At 42.6% G+C, this 16434-nt stretch overlaps 1 pseudogene; it reads left to right on the forward strand.

Annotated features, from left to right (window-relative positions):
* The window catches only part of LOC123488817, a 26299-nt pseudogene extending 15987 nt beyond the window's left edge, over positions 1-10312 (forward strand).
* The last annotated feature ends 6122 nt before the right edge of the window (positions 10313-16434 follow it).

Consider the following 16434-nt stretch of genomic DNA (forward strand, 5'->3'; position numbering starts at 1 on the left):
CGCATGTGGGGGGAATCAGCTCACAGAAAAACTCAAATCCTCAGTGTGCTCATTATAGGAAAAATGGCAATAACTTGTCGTTGCTTAAGAGATTTTACTATCACTCTGGATGTTTTATATTGGAACTAAACTATGTGCAATCATTGGTTTTTATAATTGTTTTTTATTCATTTCAATATTGATTTGCATTGCTTGTTATAGTAATGATTCAGCTTTAATGTGTTTCCCCTTTTTATGGCTGCTTCTTTCTTCGTATGTTAGCATGCTGTGTCAATTATGTCTACATGTAAATGGCTGCTGATTTTCACACACACGTACGCACACACACACACACCAAAACACTCACACACACAAACACACACACACACCTTTACAATCTCTCTGTCTCTCTCTGTCTCTCACCTCTTCCCTCCTAACCACCAGGGTTCTCAGGGTGACCCTGGAGTGCCTGGTCAGGCAGGGCAGGGGGGCTTGGCCGGGCTTCCTGGGCCCATGGGACCGATTGGGCCACCAGGACCACCAGGACCCCCCGGACCTTCCTACCCCGTGCGTTATGTGAGTACTGTACACAACTCATGCAACCCATGTAAACTACATAAACTACAGCTTCACTTCCCACCCCAAAGCTCCCTTGAAATTGTTACCAAATTGACTACATACATTTGACTACATATATTTTAGTGGTATTGTCTTTTTTGAACTGTATCTGTGTCCTCTCCGTGTAGGGTGGCGGGCAGGGTTCTGGGTGACGGTGTCCAATGGTGTTCCTGGAGTGATAGGTATTCCAGGACCACAGGTGATCTATACATTGCCATTCACTCATCATTTGTTTTGCCTTTACCATCACATCAACTTATACATCGTCACATATCCATTGTTTTTCAGGGTCCGCCCGGAATCGCTGGCCTTCCCGTAAGAACCAGGAAATCCGTTTGAATATATTGCTAAGTTTGATTGGAGGCCATATCTTTGTTATATACCAATCTTACTGTATCCCTGTCATCATACAGGGAAGATCTGGTTGCCTGGGCTCTCGGGAGAGAAGGGGAGCGCGGGAGCGAAGACGGGATGGAACACCAGGGATGGGACCAGTTCCCAGAAAATTGGTAGAAGATCATTATCCCTCAGCCACCTCCCCAGACTGTATTAGAACGTTACTTTGGCTTTAGAGTAACCCACGCAAAGTGCACTAACCTATTCTGTTGTATTTCTTGTGTATTTGTGTGCTATACACAGGGAGACAAAGGGGAGCGAGGAGACAGAGGGGAAAGGGTGAGTTACATATTTTGGTGGTAGATTTTGTTTTGTGCGTGAACTTCCCCAGATATAAGGCATCTATTGAGTGTCACTCGGCTCTTATGTTGTGGTGTGTGTTGTGTTGTAGGGTGAGCCAGGGCGTGAAGGGGGACGCCCTGGACCTCCAGGAGCCCCTGGCCCACCGGGACAGATCATCTACCAGACCTCAGGCAGTGTGAGTGTGGCTGTCTACTGTACGGTCTAGGCTGCTCTGGATTGTAGTGATGTTTCAGTGGCACCACTGACCTATCTGTCTCTGTCTCATTGTAGTTTGATGGGGTTCTTGGGGGGTCAAGGACAGGTGAGAATCTGACTCTGCAGGCACAGTTACTATGTTACTCTACATGCTGTTTTAAAATGTTTTTCTAATGCCTTATAAAGTCACCCTAACCCTTATTTCCTTTCTCCAGGTGGACCATCTCTGCCCGGCCGGGCAGGATTCCCAGTGCGTATCAATACCACACTGCCAATGAACACACACAGTGGAGTGGAGACAATTAACCTTTACTGTTTCCAGTGGTGGAAAAAGTACTAAATTGTCATACTTGAGTAAAAGTAAAGATACATTAACAGAAAATGACTCAAGTAAAAGTGAAAGTCACCCAGTAAAATACTACTTGAGTAAAAGTCTAAAAGTATTTGGTTTTAAATATACTTAAGTATCAAAAGTAAATGGAATTGCTAAAATATACTTAAATATCAAAAGTAAAAGTATAAATAATTGTATTTCTACTGATCACAACTTCTTCTATAGGGCCTATGGGGCCGGAATACAGGAGAGCCTGGACAGCCAGGCTACGCAGCTAAGGTCTGGTAACAACTTCATTCATTCAGATATTGTTTTCTGTACAGTGAAAATTGCATAAAGTACTGACATGTCTCCACCCTGTGTCCTGTCCAGGGGGAGAAAGGAGAACCTGGTATTACCATTGGGCCTGATGGAAGACCTTGTACCTAGAAGGGCCGGGGTCTCTGCGGTGAGAACAACTGCACAGTAGATTTATAGTTGGTTGCAATACTGTATGGTATTATGTAGAACATACAGTACCAGTTAAAAGTTTTAGAACACCTACTCATTCAAGGGTTTTTCTGTATTTTTACTATTTTCTACATTGTAGAATAATAGTGAAGACATCAAAACTATGAAATAACACATATGGAATCATGTAGTAATCAAAAAAGTGTTAAACAAATCCAAATATATTTTATATTTGAGTTTCTTTAATAGCCACCCTTTGCTTTGATGACAGCTTTGCACACTCTTGGTAAAAATAATGAAAAACCCTTGAATGAGTAGGTGTTCTAAAACTTTTGACCGGTAGTGTATGTGTTTGTCCACCTCTTTCATATGTGCCATGCCACATTCAATTATTATACCCTTTGACCTCTGTGTGTGCAGGGAGATAAAGGACTCCCGGGACCTGTGGGACCTCCTGTAAGTACTGTCCCCTTTAACATTGATATGCTTTGTTTCTGATTAGCCAAAGATAACCGTGGATGTACTTTATATTGTTCTCTGTCTCTATAGGGTCCAGCTGGTAGATTTATATTGTTCTCTGTCTCTATAGGGTCCAGCTGGTAGATTTATATTGTTCTCTGTCTCTATAGGGTCCAGCTGGTAGATTTATATTGTTCTCTGTCTCTATAGGGTCCAGCTGGTAGATTTATATTGTTCTCTGTCTCTATAGGGTCCAGCTGGTAGATTTATATTGTTCTCTGTCTCTATAGGGTCCCTATATTCCAGCTGGTATATTTATATTGTTCTCTGTCTCTCTAGGGTCCAGCTGGTAGATTTATATTGTTCTGACTCTATAGGGTCCAGCTGGTAGATTTATATTGTTCTCTGTCTCTATAGGGTCCAGCTGGTAGATTTATATTGTTCTCTGTCTCTTTAGGGTCCAGCTGGTAGATTTATATTGTTCTCTGTCTCTATAGGGTCCAGCTGGTAGATTTATATTGTTCTCTGTCTCTATAGGGTCCAGCTGGTAGATTTATATTGTTTTCTGTCTCTATAGGGTCCAGCTGGTAGATGTATATTGTTCTCTGTCTCTATATGGTCCCTATGGTCCAGCTGGTAGATTTATATTGTTTTCTGTCTCTTAGGGTCCAGCTGGTGGATTTATATTGTTTTCTGTCTCTGTAGGGTCCAGCTGGTGGATTTATATTGTTATCTGTCTCTATAGGGTCCAGCTGGTGGATTTATGTTGTTTTCTGTCTCTATAGGGTCCAGCTGGTGGATTTATATTGTTCTCTGTCTCTATAGGGTCCAGCTGGTAGATTTATATTGTTTTCTGTCTCTATAGGGTCCAGCTGGTAGATTTATATTGTTTTCTGTCTCTTTGGGTCCAGCTGGTAGATTTATATTGTTTTCTGTCTTTATAGGGTCCAGCTGGTAGATTTATATTGTTTTCTGTCTCTTAGGGTCCAGCTGGTAGATTTATATTGTTTTCTGTCTCTATAGGGTCCAGCTGGTAGATTTATAATGTTCTCTGTCTCTATAGGGTCCAGCTGGTAGATTTATATTGTTCTCTGTCTCTATAGGGTCCCTATGGTCCAGCTGGTAGATTTATATTGTTTTCTGTCTCTATAGGGTCCAGCTGGTAGATTTATATTGTTCTCTGTCTCTATAGGGTCCAGCTGTTATATTTATATTGTTTATTTGTCTGTATAGGGTCCCTATGTTCCAGCAAGTAGATGTATATTGTTCTCTGTCTCTATAGGGTCCAGCTGGTAGATGTACATTGTTCTCTGTCTCTATAGGGTCCAGCTGGTAGATTTATATTGTTATCTGTCTCTATAGGGTCCAGCTGGTAGATTTATATTGTTCTCTGTCTCTATAGGGTCCAGCTGGTAGATTTATATTGTTCTCTGTCTCTATAGAGTCCAGCTGGTAGATGTATATTGTTCTGACTCTATAGAGTCCAGTTGGTAGATTTATATTGTTCTCTGTCTCTATAGGGTCCAGCTGGTAGATGTATATTGTTCTCTGTCTCTTTAGGGTCCAGCTGGTAGATTTATATTGTTCTCTGTCGCTATAGGGTCCAGCTGGTAGATTTATATTGTTCTCTGTCTCTATAGGGTCCAGCTGGTAGATTTATATTGTTTTATGTCTCTATAGGGTCCAGCTGGTAGATGTATATTGTTCTCTGTCTCTATAGGGTCCCCATGGTCCAGCTGATAGATTTATATTGTTTTCTGTCTCTATAGGGTCCAGCTGGTGGATTTATATTGTTTTCTGTCTCTATAGGGTCCAGCTGGTGGATTTATATTGTTATCTGTCTCTATAGGGTCCAGCTGGTAGATTTATATTGTTCTCTGTCTCTATAGGGTCCAGTTGGTGGATTTATATTGTTTTCTGTCTCTATAGGGTCCAGCTGGTGGATTTATATTGTTCTCTGTCTCTATAGGGTCCAGCTGGTAGATTTATATTGTTTTCTGTCTCTATAGGGTCCAGCTGGTAGATTTATATTGTTTTCTGTCTCTATAGGGTCCAGCTGGTAGATTTATATTGTTTTCTGTCTCTATAGGGTCCAGCTGGTAGATTTATATTGTTTTCTGTCTCTATAGGGTCCAGCTGGTAGATTTATATTGTTTTCTGTCTTTATAGGGTCCAGCTGGTAGATTTATATTGTTCTCTGTCTCTATAGGGTCCCTATGGTCCAGCTGGTAGATTTATATTGTTTTCTGTCTCTATAGGGTCCAGCTGGTGGATTTATATTGTTTTCTGTCTCTATAGGGTCCAGCTGGTAGATTTATATTGTTCTCTGTCTCTATAGGGTCCAGCTGTTATATTTATATTGTTTATTTGTCTGTATAGGGTCCCTATGTTCCAGCAAGTAGTGTGGTCCTCTGTAGCTCAGCTGGTAGAGCACGGCGCTTGTAACGCCAAGGTAGTGGGTTCGATCCCCGGGACCACCCATACACAAAAAAAATGTATGCACGCATGACTGTAAGTCGCTTTGGATAAAAGCGTCTGCTAAATGGCATATTATTATTATTATAAGTAGATGTATATTGTTCTCTGTCTCTATAGGGTCCAGCTGGTAGATGTACATTGTTCTCTGTCTCTATAGGGTCCAGCTGGTAGATTTATATTGTTCTCTGTCTCTATAGGGTCCAGCTGGTAGATTTATATTGTTATCTGTCTCTATAGGGTCCAGCTGGTAGATGTATATTGTTTTCTGTCTCTATAGGGTCCAGCTGGTAGATTTATATTGTTTTCTGTCTCTATAGAGTCCAGCTGGTAGATTTATATTGTTTTCTGTCTTTATAGGGTCCAGCTGGTAGATTTATATTGTTCTCTGTCTCTATAGGGTCCAGCTGGTAGATGTATATTGTTCTCTGTCTCTATAGGGTCCAGCTGGTAGATTTATATTGTTCTCTGTCTCTATAGGGTCCCTATGGTCCAGCTGGTTTAAAGGGAGATATCGGCATGCCAGGTAGACCGGTAAGTACCTCTGTTCAGCTATCAGTCAAGTGGTGGACCTCTGTAGCACAGTTGGTAGCGTACGGCGCTTGTAATGCCAAGATAGTGGGTTCGATTCCCAGGACCCCCATATGTAAAAATCTATGCACACGACTGTAAGTCGCTTTGAATAAAAGTATATGCTAAATGGCAAAGAAGTCTCCTTTAGAAAGAATCCAAGTGTCCTATTTTCCATACAGTCTTAACAAACTGATGATGTACTGTTGCTGTTGGAACTAAGCAAGTGTGTTGGTTACAGGGCCGTCCTGGGTTGAATGGTGTCAAAGGAGAGAAGGGGGATTCAGCTGGAGGATATGGATACACAGTAAGCATGGCACCACTGGTTGGTGATTGAAGTGAATCATAAGTGAAAGACTGTTGGGGTACAACCCAGAGGTCAGCATGTCCAAAAAGTAATTGTTCATAAAATCAGTTGTATTGGTAGATCATCATTTTGGTGTGGTTGTAATGCTAGGTCTCAGTTTAACCCAGATTGATCCGTGTTTTTAGGGTCCTCCAGGACCACCCGGCCCACCCGGACCCCCTGGGCCAGCAGTACCTCTGGACAGGTTCAACGTGAGTAGATGTCTGATCCAGTAGTGTATCTTTCCCAGGCTTTGGTGTTGTAATGTGTAAATCAGCTTGGTTACTACCTGCTGGTTTAGTTGTTAAAACCCACAAAGCCACTAATGTGTGTTTACAAATTGATATGGTCTCTTTCCAACGTACAGTAGTGTATCTTTTCTCCTCCTTGGTTCTGTTTCAGACTCAGAGGTATGATGATGTCTCACGGTTCTATCCTGGTAAGTCAACTCATTCTCATTGGCCAGTCTCACACCATGACATAAAACGTTACATGTAAAACTATGTCATGTGTTCGCTTACATGTTGCCCTTTTTCCTCCCCCCATCAGACTCCAAAGGAGAGAAAGGTGATCGTGGAGTACCAGGAATACCTGGGGTACCAGGTACATTCAAAACAGCTATAGCAGCTGGACAACTAGTTATTTACTACCTTTGGCCTTAGTTGTACTAACACATGAGATTGAGCTGATTGAACTCATGTTCTATTGTGTCCATTGTAGGTCTCACGTCAAACTTTGACATTTACACCTTCAAGGTAAGTGATATAACTACTAAGGCGCTCCACACTCACAACCTGCCATGCTTCTGTATGTGTTTGACGTGAGGTCAAATTACACGGTGTGTGTCCGCAGAACGAGATGAAGGGAGAGAGAGGAGACTCTGGGATGAAGGGGGAGAAGGGCGACCCAGCTGGAGGATATTATGGCGGAGGTTACGGTGGACAGGGTGGTCAACCTGGACCTCCAGGACTTCCAGTAAGAATAACCACTGAACAACAACAACAGCCATTTTATTTCACTGCATTGGAATTCAATGGCAAGTCGTAATGGGCAAGACAAATTCCTTTTAAGGAAAAAACAAATCTATCTGATCTATCTATCTCCAGGGGCCAAAGGGAGAGTCCATCATCGGTCCTTCAGGGCCCCAGGGCCCTCCAGGTCACCCAGGAAGAGGGTACGAAGGCAGGCAAGGGAACCCAGGCCCACCGGGGCCCCCCGGACCTCCAGGATCATCCTCCTCACCTGGAGCCTACAGGCCATCACAGAGTGAGACGTACTCTCTCACACACACACTCATACATACAGTACATGGGCAGAAACACACGTTAAAGTAAACTTTCTGGTGACATGAAGTACAGTAGTGCTACGGTTAACAGCTTCAATGAACGGGATCTTTTTACATCTCAGCCATCAGCATCCCTGGACCTCCGGGTCCTCCTGGCCCACCTGGGACTGATGGACACTCCTCTGGGGTGAGTCTGTTAACTGCTCCCTTCCTAGTGTAGGGTCTTGGTTAGGGCTTGTTTCTGAATGGGGCCTCACTATGATGATATATGCGCCACTTCCAGGATATGACATCATTTAGCTCCTTGTCATCTATGTTTGAACAGGTGATGGTGCTGAGGTCATATGACACGATGACAGCCACGGCCAGACGACAGGCAGAGGGGACGCTGGTGTATCTGGTCGACCAAACAGACTTTTACATCAGAGTACGAGATGGCTTCCGGCAAATCCAGGTGCAGTGTTTACCAGTGTAATGAATGCAAGCCACTATATTTAGAAAACACAATACCTTCATCCTTTGTTAATGTTTACATGATTAACTTAGATGTTCTACCTTTACCTTTCAGCTTGGACCATACATAGCTTTACCCCCTGACCAGGTAAGTCCTTGGAAATGTGCACTTGAGAAATGCTGACAATACACTATTGTGACAGTGAGTGAATTGCTTAATGAAGTTATTAATCACATTAGTGAGTGAATCACATTCACATTATTTCTCTGTCTGTATCTATCTGCAGGGTAATGAGGTGGCAGCTGTCGACCCTCCTCCAGTGGTCTACTACCAGCCCTTCAACACAGCCACAGGCCACTTCTCCGACAGTGGCACCTCCACAGAGCAACCCCCCAGACAGCTAGACCTCCACCAGCCACAGCCTGAGGAACAACACCCTGTTTACCCCGACCCACGTTACCCGACTCACCCGGATCCACGCTACCCAGCCCAGCCAGATCCACGCTACCCAGCCCAACCGGATCCACGCTACCCAGCCCAGCCGGATCCACGCTACCCAGCCCAGCCGGATCCACGCTACCCAGCCCAACCGGATCCACGCTACCCAGCCCAGCCGGATCCACGCTACCCCTCAAACTCAGACCCCAGATACCCCTCACACACTGATCCACGGTACCCCAGTTATACAGACCGCCTGCACAACCCTGACCCTGTTCAGCCGGTCCAGCCCCAGCCCCAGCCAGCCCCCGTCCCACAGTACCCGGTTTACTCAGACACCCGTTACCCTGTAACCCCACAACGCAGACCCAGACCCCCTGAGACCCCCACCCACCAACACACGTCAGGCCCAAGCGTGAGTAGCCAGTATTGAAATATGTCATAAAAAATGTTCACCTGAAAACATGTCTTTACTGAAATACTTGTGATCATGGATGTGATGGAAGCATGTTTTTAAAAGCACACTTTTCTTCTGCTTTCTTTCTGCAGATTCACCTGATGGCCCTGAACGCCCCCCAAGGGGGTAACATGCGGGGTATCAGAGGGGCAGACTTCCTGTGCTTTAACCAGGCTCGGGCCATAGGGCTGAAGGAACCTTCCGGGCTTTCCTCTCCTCCAAGCTCCAGGACCTTTACAGCATCGTCGCAAGTCAGACAGGGATAGCATGCCCATCGTCAACCTGAAGGTACAGTACTGTGGGCTAAGACTGAGATGCATTTTCAGCTTCAATCAGAATCGCAGTATCATTCCATATCATTTAAGTAATTGGCAGCAACCGTCCCTAAACATCTGTCTGTCCCCTCTATAGGACGAGGTCCTGTTTGACAATTGGGAGGCCATCTTCAGTGACTCAGAGGGCAGAGTGAAGGACAACGTACCCATCTACTCCTTCGATGGCAAAGACATCCTCACAGACGGCACATGGTGATCCACTACATTTTACATTTACATTTTAGTCATTTAGCAGACGCTCTTATCCAGAGCGACTTACATGAGCAATTAGGGTTAAGTGCCTTGCTCAAGGCACTGACATATTTTCACCTAGTCGGCTCAGGGATTAGAACCAGCGACCTTTCGGTTACTGGCACAACGCTCTTAACCACTAAGCTACCTGCCACTACACTTCTACATATCACTCACAATACACAAAATATCAACGTCCATAAGAAGGCATTGATAAGTTATGTAGTTTTAAAGTTAACAGCTGAGAAAGTGAATGGAAGCAAAAATATGATGATTAATCCCTTCATCTCCTTCCCTCCATTAATCCTCTCCTCCCCTAGGCCAGACAAGATGATGTGGCACGGTTCGACGAGCAGGGGGCACCGCCAGGTGGATAACTACTGTGAGACGTGGCGTATAGGGGAGCGGGCGCTGACGGGCATGGCCTCCTCTCTACAGGGGGGCCAGCTCCTCCAACAGAGCACCAGCAGCTGCCACAGCTCCTACGCCGTGCTCTGCATCGAGAACAGCTACATCGGACAGTTCAAGAGATAGGAGTGACCAACCAAACACACACACACACTTCAGCCAGATCAAGAGATAAGCCTAAATGAAACACACACACAAACACATCAGCCAATCCAGGAGGTAGGCCTAACAAACCGTACGTACACACACACACACAATGGTGCTTTGTTTGTAACAGCTACGTTCCCCTTCTCCATTACACTCAGTCCAGCTGGCCAAATAGGACCACATGTCCATAATATGGGGTTGATCAAGAACAGCCACAACCAGGCTAAGAGATGGACCCCCCCCTTTATACACTGATCGCAGCTGACCAAACAGCCCACCCCAACCCCTTGCACATAGGTCTAAATCACTGTTCTGTAAACACCTCAACACTGTGGTTTTCAGTTGAGTTTGGACTCATTCCTCCCTCTGTGTTACATTCCACTTTTCCTTTAACTGTCCACTTCAGAAATCTCTTCATAAAGCCATGTTCATTGAGGGGTTAGAGGACAGACTTTATCACAATGGTTATGTTTAGTTTTTTACCTGTCAGTTGTGGTCTTACCCTCAAGCATAATACCTGTATTGTAGAAAGTCTATAGCCTTTTAAGTTTGTCCTAGAATTAAACCACACCCATGGATTAAATAGGACACTAATTCTATGCTCTCTATGATTCCAACAAGCTAATTGTTGCAGTATTGTACATGACATGTATGTTTGTCTATTATTCAATGTTGTAATTTTTTATTCACTTTTTAAAAATTGCATTGTAATCTGTACATGTAACCAGTTTTTGAAGCACTATCTATATATAACATTGTCGTAAATGTTGGATTGTTTTATTTTGTTATCGGACATCCAAGGGAACAGGATATTTCAAATGTTTTGATAATAACAAAGGAGTATTTAATTTGTGATTTAAAAAAAAGTCAAAGTAGTTTTAACATGCCCACTTTTCAGTAAAGGACTCCATGGACCTGTTTAGATCTATGAAGAGATAAGGTAAGAACCATGACATTGTGTATCAGAAAATTAAATTAGTATGCAAAACAAAAACACATCCTTTTGCATTTCAAAATCCTCAAAAGTGCTCTTAAGTGTCTATGGACTGTAGTTACAGTTGACAAGATGCACTCTGATAGAAATCAAGTAGGCTTTTTATCCCAAATCCAAAGACAAAAGCATTGCATCTCACTGAATGAACCGGTGTATGACCCTGGGGAGGAGTCTCCTTAGGCCACGTCATTTATCTTGTCATCAACGTTTATTGCAAACAAACACACAAATGCTACACTATGTTTTCAAAACTGATTTATTTGTAAATAAAAAATAAAACTGTTGACATCAGTTTCTGTGTTTTTTTACATCAACAAAATAGGTTCACAGTCATTCACACAAAGTGTATATTCGGCATTGATTGAAGTCAGTGTGACAATAACACAAACATTTAACAATTCTGACAGTTAACGTTACAAATCTTTTCCTATACTGAAGTCGTTGGTTAGTATACTGCACGGCATATCGACTATTAGGTGAAATTCATCTCATACATTTGTATTTGTTTATGATCCAATATGACCATGTAAAAATCATTGTCTACAACCTCGTCACTATAGGCCGAATCCTACCTTGAGATATGACCGTTTAAATCAATAAGAGAATTGTGCAAAGTTCAAGTTGCATATCTCGTGTTCCGGACCCATTGTACATCGTGTTCTCAAGTTAAGCACTTGTATTGTTCACGCACGTCTTTTATCCACTCTACATGTAATTAATAAGCACTCAACTAGTATAATAGTCTATATTCTGACATGATTTCTCAGTTTTCAAGGGGGCAGGAATTCAGCAAACCACTTCCTATGCATTGTAATTCAATTAAACTATAGGCAAGTAAAATAACAAATTGTGCAAGTGTAATCTGCATTTATGGGCGTACGTTAGGTATGGTATATATATATATATTTTTTTACATTTTTTAGTCATTTAGCAGACGCTCTTATCCAGAGCGACTTACAGTTAGTGAGTGCATACATTACATTTCTTCATACTGGCCCCCCGTGGGGATCGAACACACAACCCTGGCGTTGCAAACGCCATGCTCTACCAACTGAGCTACATCCCTGCCGGCCATTCCCTCCCCTACCCTGGACGACGCTGGGCCAATTGTGCGCCGCCCCATGGGTCTCCCGGTCACGGCCGGCTACGACAGAGCCTGGATTCGAACCAGGATCTCTAGTGGCACAGCTAGCACTGCGATGCAGTGCCTTAGACCACTGCGCCACTCGGGAGACACATTTAGAATGTAAAGGGTACACCAGATATGAGTTCCCAGAGTTGTCAGATTCCAAAGGATAAACATATAGGCCTAAAAGATTTTCACATTTTGCATTTCATTTCCTCAGTGACAAACATTTAAGAAAACCCAATTTCACTCCTACGCACACAGATAAATAAATTGTTCCATTAAAACAGTGGTTTCCAAACTGTGGGTTGGGATGCAGAAAAAATAATGGACCTATATATTTTTCAATAATAGCCTATAATGTTTGAGATTTTACAATCAACAAAATAAAAGATATACAATCAGGCCCCCCATTGATGTTATGTTTGAGCATAAGAACACCAGCCATGTCAAAATGCGTAGAATTGTGGTAAATTAGCTTAAAAAACAAACAAAATCTCAGCTCCATGTCAAAATGCATAGAATTGTAGGAAATTGGTTTTAAAATTGCAATAAAGTTATTTCAGCTCCATGACAAGATGTGTGCTATTGCAGGGGATTAGCTTTGAAACTGCAAAATATTCTGTCCGCTGCCAAGATCATATTTTGTATTTATTCTTTGGTCTGTGTATATGCTTTTTTTTTTTTTTTTTACCACTCAACCCTTATGGTGGGTCGAGACTCAAAAGACTCATCAATTGGTGGGTCACGAAGCAAAAAGGTTTGGGAACCCCTGCATTAAAACAACACAAAATAGCTCATTAGAACATTCTGGAAAATAACATGCAGAATAAAGGTCTGCCAGCTCATAGCTAAATCCTCTAACTCATTTGCAGTAGTTCATGACAACTATACTCCAGTTTACACATTCACATTAATGTGGGCTTCCCTATTAGAAAAGATGACAATGATAAATGAATGAACGTATTATTAGCACTGCTTGGGATGAAAAGACAAATCTGCATGAAAACATACAAATAATAAAATAGGGGAGAGTGGGGTAAATTGAGCAAAATAGGTAAATTGAGCCACCCTTGTTTCTAGGAAACCATACACAAAATTAAATTTCTAGGAAGAGGTCATCATTTCATGGAGTCTGAAGGAAGAAATCACAATTTATTGTGTTAGAGGTTTCATGATGCTTGTATCAAAACCAAAGTAGATAATTTTGAGATTGTTCTATACATCAGCATGGCTTAACTTACCCTATTCCGCGGCTCAACTTACTCCATACCCGGGGTAAATTGTGCCAAGAGACCACTTTTTTCAGACAACCTATGTTTTCAAAACTGTAATGTTTACATGAATTCTGATTATTTCCAGGGATACACATTTTTACATTTTAGTCATTTAGCAGACGCTCTTATCCAGAGCGACTTACATGAGCAATTAGGGTTAAGTGCCTTGCTCAAGGGCACATCGACAGATTTTTCACCTAGTCGGCTCGGGGATTAGAACCAGCGACCTTTCGGTTACTGGCACAACGCTCTTAACCACTAAGCTACCTGCCACCCATACACAACACCCTGAAATATATGTAGATATCTTTGATAGAAATAATACTATATTTTCCATTGACGGAGTGATGCGAATGTAAAACAATGGCTGAACTTACCCTACTCTCCCCTAAGCAAGACAATACACAAAATGGTAGCTAAAACACTTCCTGACACAAGGTGCAATGAATGAATCACTGGCAGCAAGTAAGTGCACTGATATGGTTAGTTTGAAGGTCCTAAAACAATTGGCATCTGCTTTGTTCATAACCAATAGCTGATTAAACCTAAGACAATGGGACGTAGTGAACATACACACAAAGCACTTCATTTAGAAAATCTTTTCACACTTTTCAAAGAAATATATTCAGGAAGATTCAGCAGCCCAAAAATGCATCCTTTCAAGTGTCTGCTTAATCTAAAGCAATGCTACTTTGATCACATAGTAATCACGATCCTTTGGGGCAACCCTCTCTCACTGGAGGACTTCTATACAGCTAACAATATGTACACAGATGAAAAAAATATTTGCTTATCAATACAATTGCAGCAATTGTCTAGAATTCCTAATGATCGCAAACAGTGAATCATTTGCTATTGTTCCATCAGTAGAAGTAGTAGTCCAGTAGAATTAGTTAGACCGTTTCAGTAGATCATTTCCTATTGGTCCCCTCTACTTGAGATTATTATTTTCTCAGTCGGTGTTACAAAGACATACGTGCTTCAACATAAACAGGGAAAACATATGATTACTCTGTATTTGGAAAACTGTGAACATAATCGCCAGTGAATAACACCCTTTGGGATGTGTCTGGGATAAGAAAAGAGCAAAGCAGCCACTACAGAGTCCATGTCAACAGTCTCTCTGAAAACATTGGGCCGACAACTAGGCCCAACCTATGACTATTAAAAACATCACACTGTTTTGAGTAAGAAGTAGGGATTGGTCTGAAGGCGAAAAAGGACATTCCTTAAATTGACCTACTACAGTAGCTATGATGGTCTATTGTACTTCAAACAATGTTTAGGCAGGTTGCTTAAAATGCAAACCTTCTCACACAGCCTAATTCACACTATTAGAGGTGCTCCCACAATAATGGGATTTGTACCACACATAAGGTGATGTATTTTATTCTTCCCACCCTGCACTAAGACATTACCCCATTCCACTACCCTTTCAAGCTTCTTTATCTATATATATATATATGAAAGTAAGCTTTGCTTTCATACTTACAAGACCATTAGGCTTGATCGAGTGAGCTTTTTTGTCTTGTAATAATGTATGTGGGCCCTGCCTGTAATTCTTTAAACTATGTATTTCATAATAACATCCTTTTTGGGGAACTGAAGACACGTTGGATATAACAGATAAGGCACTAAAGGATGAGAACAGTGATTGTTCATTAATACTGGTAAACTACACTCCACCAACACGTCCAAGGAAATGTCATGAGGTCTCGACTCACCTCTAAGTCTCATCTGTCTTTGAGATTCCGAGACCGTTTAGACCACTCTACTCAATGTCAGTGTAGGGGGTTTAGGGGTTGATGTCAAGATGACATCACAATGTTCAAGGGACAGTTTGGGATTTTGGCAATGAGGCCCTTAATCTACTTCCCCAGAGTCAGATGAACTCTAGGATAGCATTTTTATGTACCTGCATCCAGTATGAAGGAAGTTAGAGGTCGTTTCGTGAGCCAATGCCAACTAGCATTAGCTAGCGCAATGACTGGAAGTCTACAGGAACAGCTAGCAAATTCCTTCAAACTGCACGCAGAGACATAAAAATGGTTTCCACAAGTTAATCTGACTCTGGGGAAGTAGATTAAGGGCTTCATTGACAAAATCCTAAAATATCCCTTTCAGGCCTTGACGTTGTTCCCATTGGACAGAGGTTCCGTCTCCGAGGGTTTTGATGGTACGGAACATAGCTCAGTGGGCGTGGACTGGTCTGTGGCCCCTCCCCCTCCCGCCGATTGGTTCCTGTAGTGGCGAATGATGACCCAGACAGCACAGCCCAGGTAGATGACCGTCAGCAAGGCAAAGTAGAAGAAGTAGATCAGGAACTATTGGAGAACGGAACAGCACTCATTAGAAAACATATGGTGTTTCCATACAGTTGGAGAACGGAACAGCACTCATTAGAAAACATATGGTGTTTACATACAGTTGGAGAATGGAACAGCACTCAGAAAACATATGGGGTTTCCATACGGTTGGAGAATGGAACAGCACTCATTAGAAAACATATGGTGTTTCCATACGGTTGGAGAACGGAACAGCACTCATTAGAAAACATATGGGGTTTCCATACGGTTGGAGAATGGAACAGCACTCATTAGAAAACATATGGTGTTTCCATACGGTTGGAGAACGGAACAGCACTCATTAGAAAACATATGGTGTTTCCGTACGGTTGACGTTAGCTTGCAGGAAGTTGTCTGAGCGTGGTGGTAATCAGTGTGATTTACCTGGGAGTGCACGTCTAGTCCCAGGCCCTTCTTGTCTGAGACGATGAGGGGTGATGATGGTCTTCAGAATGGTCGCGCAGGAAGGTGTTGACCCCCAAACACCAGGGCACACAGCTCCTTGGTGAGAGACGAGGCGATCTGGAAACTGCACAAACACCACAACAGGACACTCTTACTGACAGTTGTGGCTGCTTCGCGTGATATATTGTTGTCTCTACCTTCTTGCCCTTTGTGCTGTTGTCTGTGCCCAATCATGTTTGTACCATGTTATGCTGCTACCATGTTGTGCTGCTACCATGTTGTGTTGCTACCATGTTGTTGTCATGTCGTGTTGTCATGTGTTGCTACCATGCTGTTGTTGTCTTAGGTCTTTCTTTATGTAGTGTTGTGGTGTCTCTCTTGTCATGATGTGTGTTTTGTCATAACAA

This window comes from Coregonus clupeaformis, unplaced genomic scaffold (genome assembly GCF_020615455.1).
Source record: "Coregonus clupeaformis isolate EN_2021a unplaced genomic scaffold, ASM2061545v1 scaf2512, whole genome shotgun sequence".
Lineage (NCBI taxonomy): Eukaryota > Metazoa > Chordata > Actinopteri > Salmoniformes > Salmonidae > Coregonus > Coregonus clupeaformis.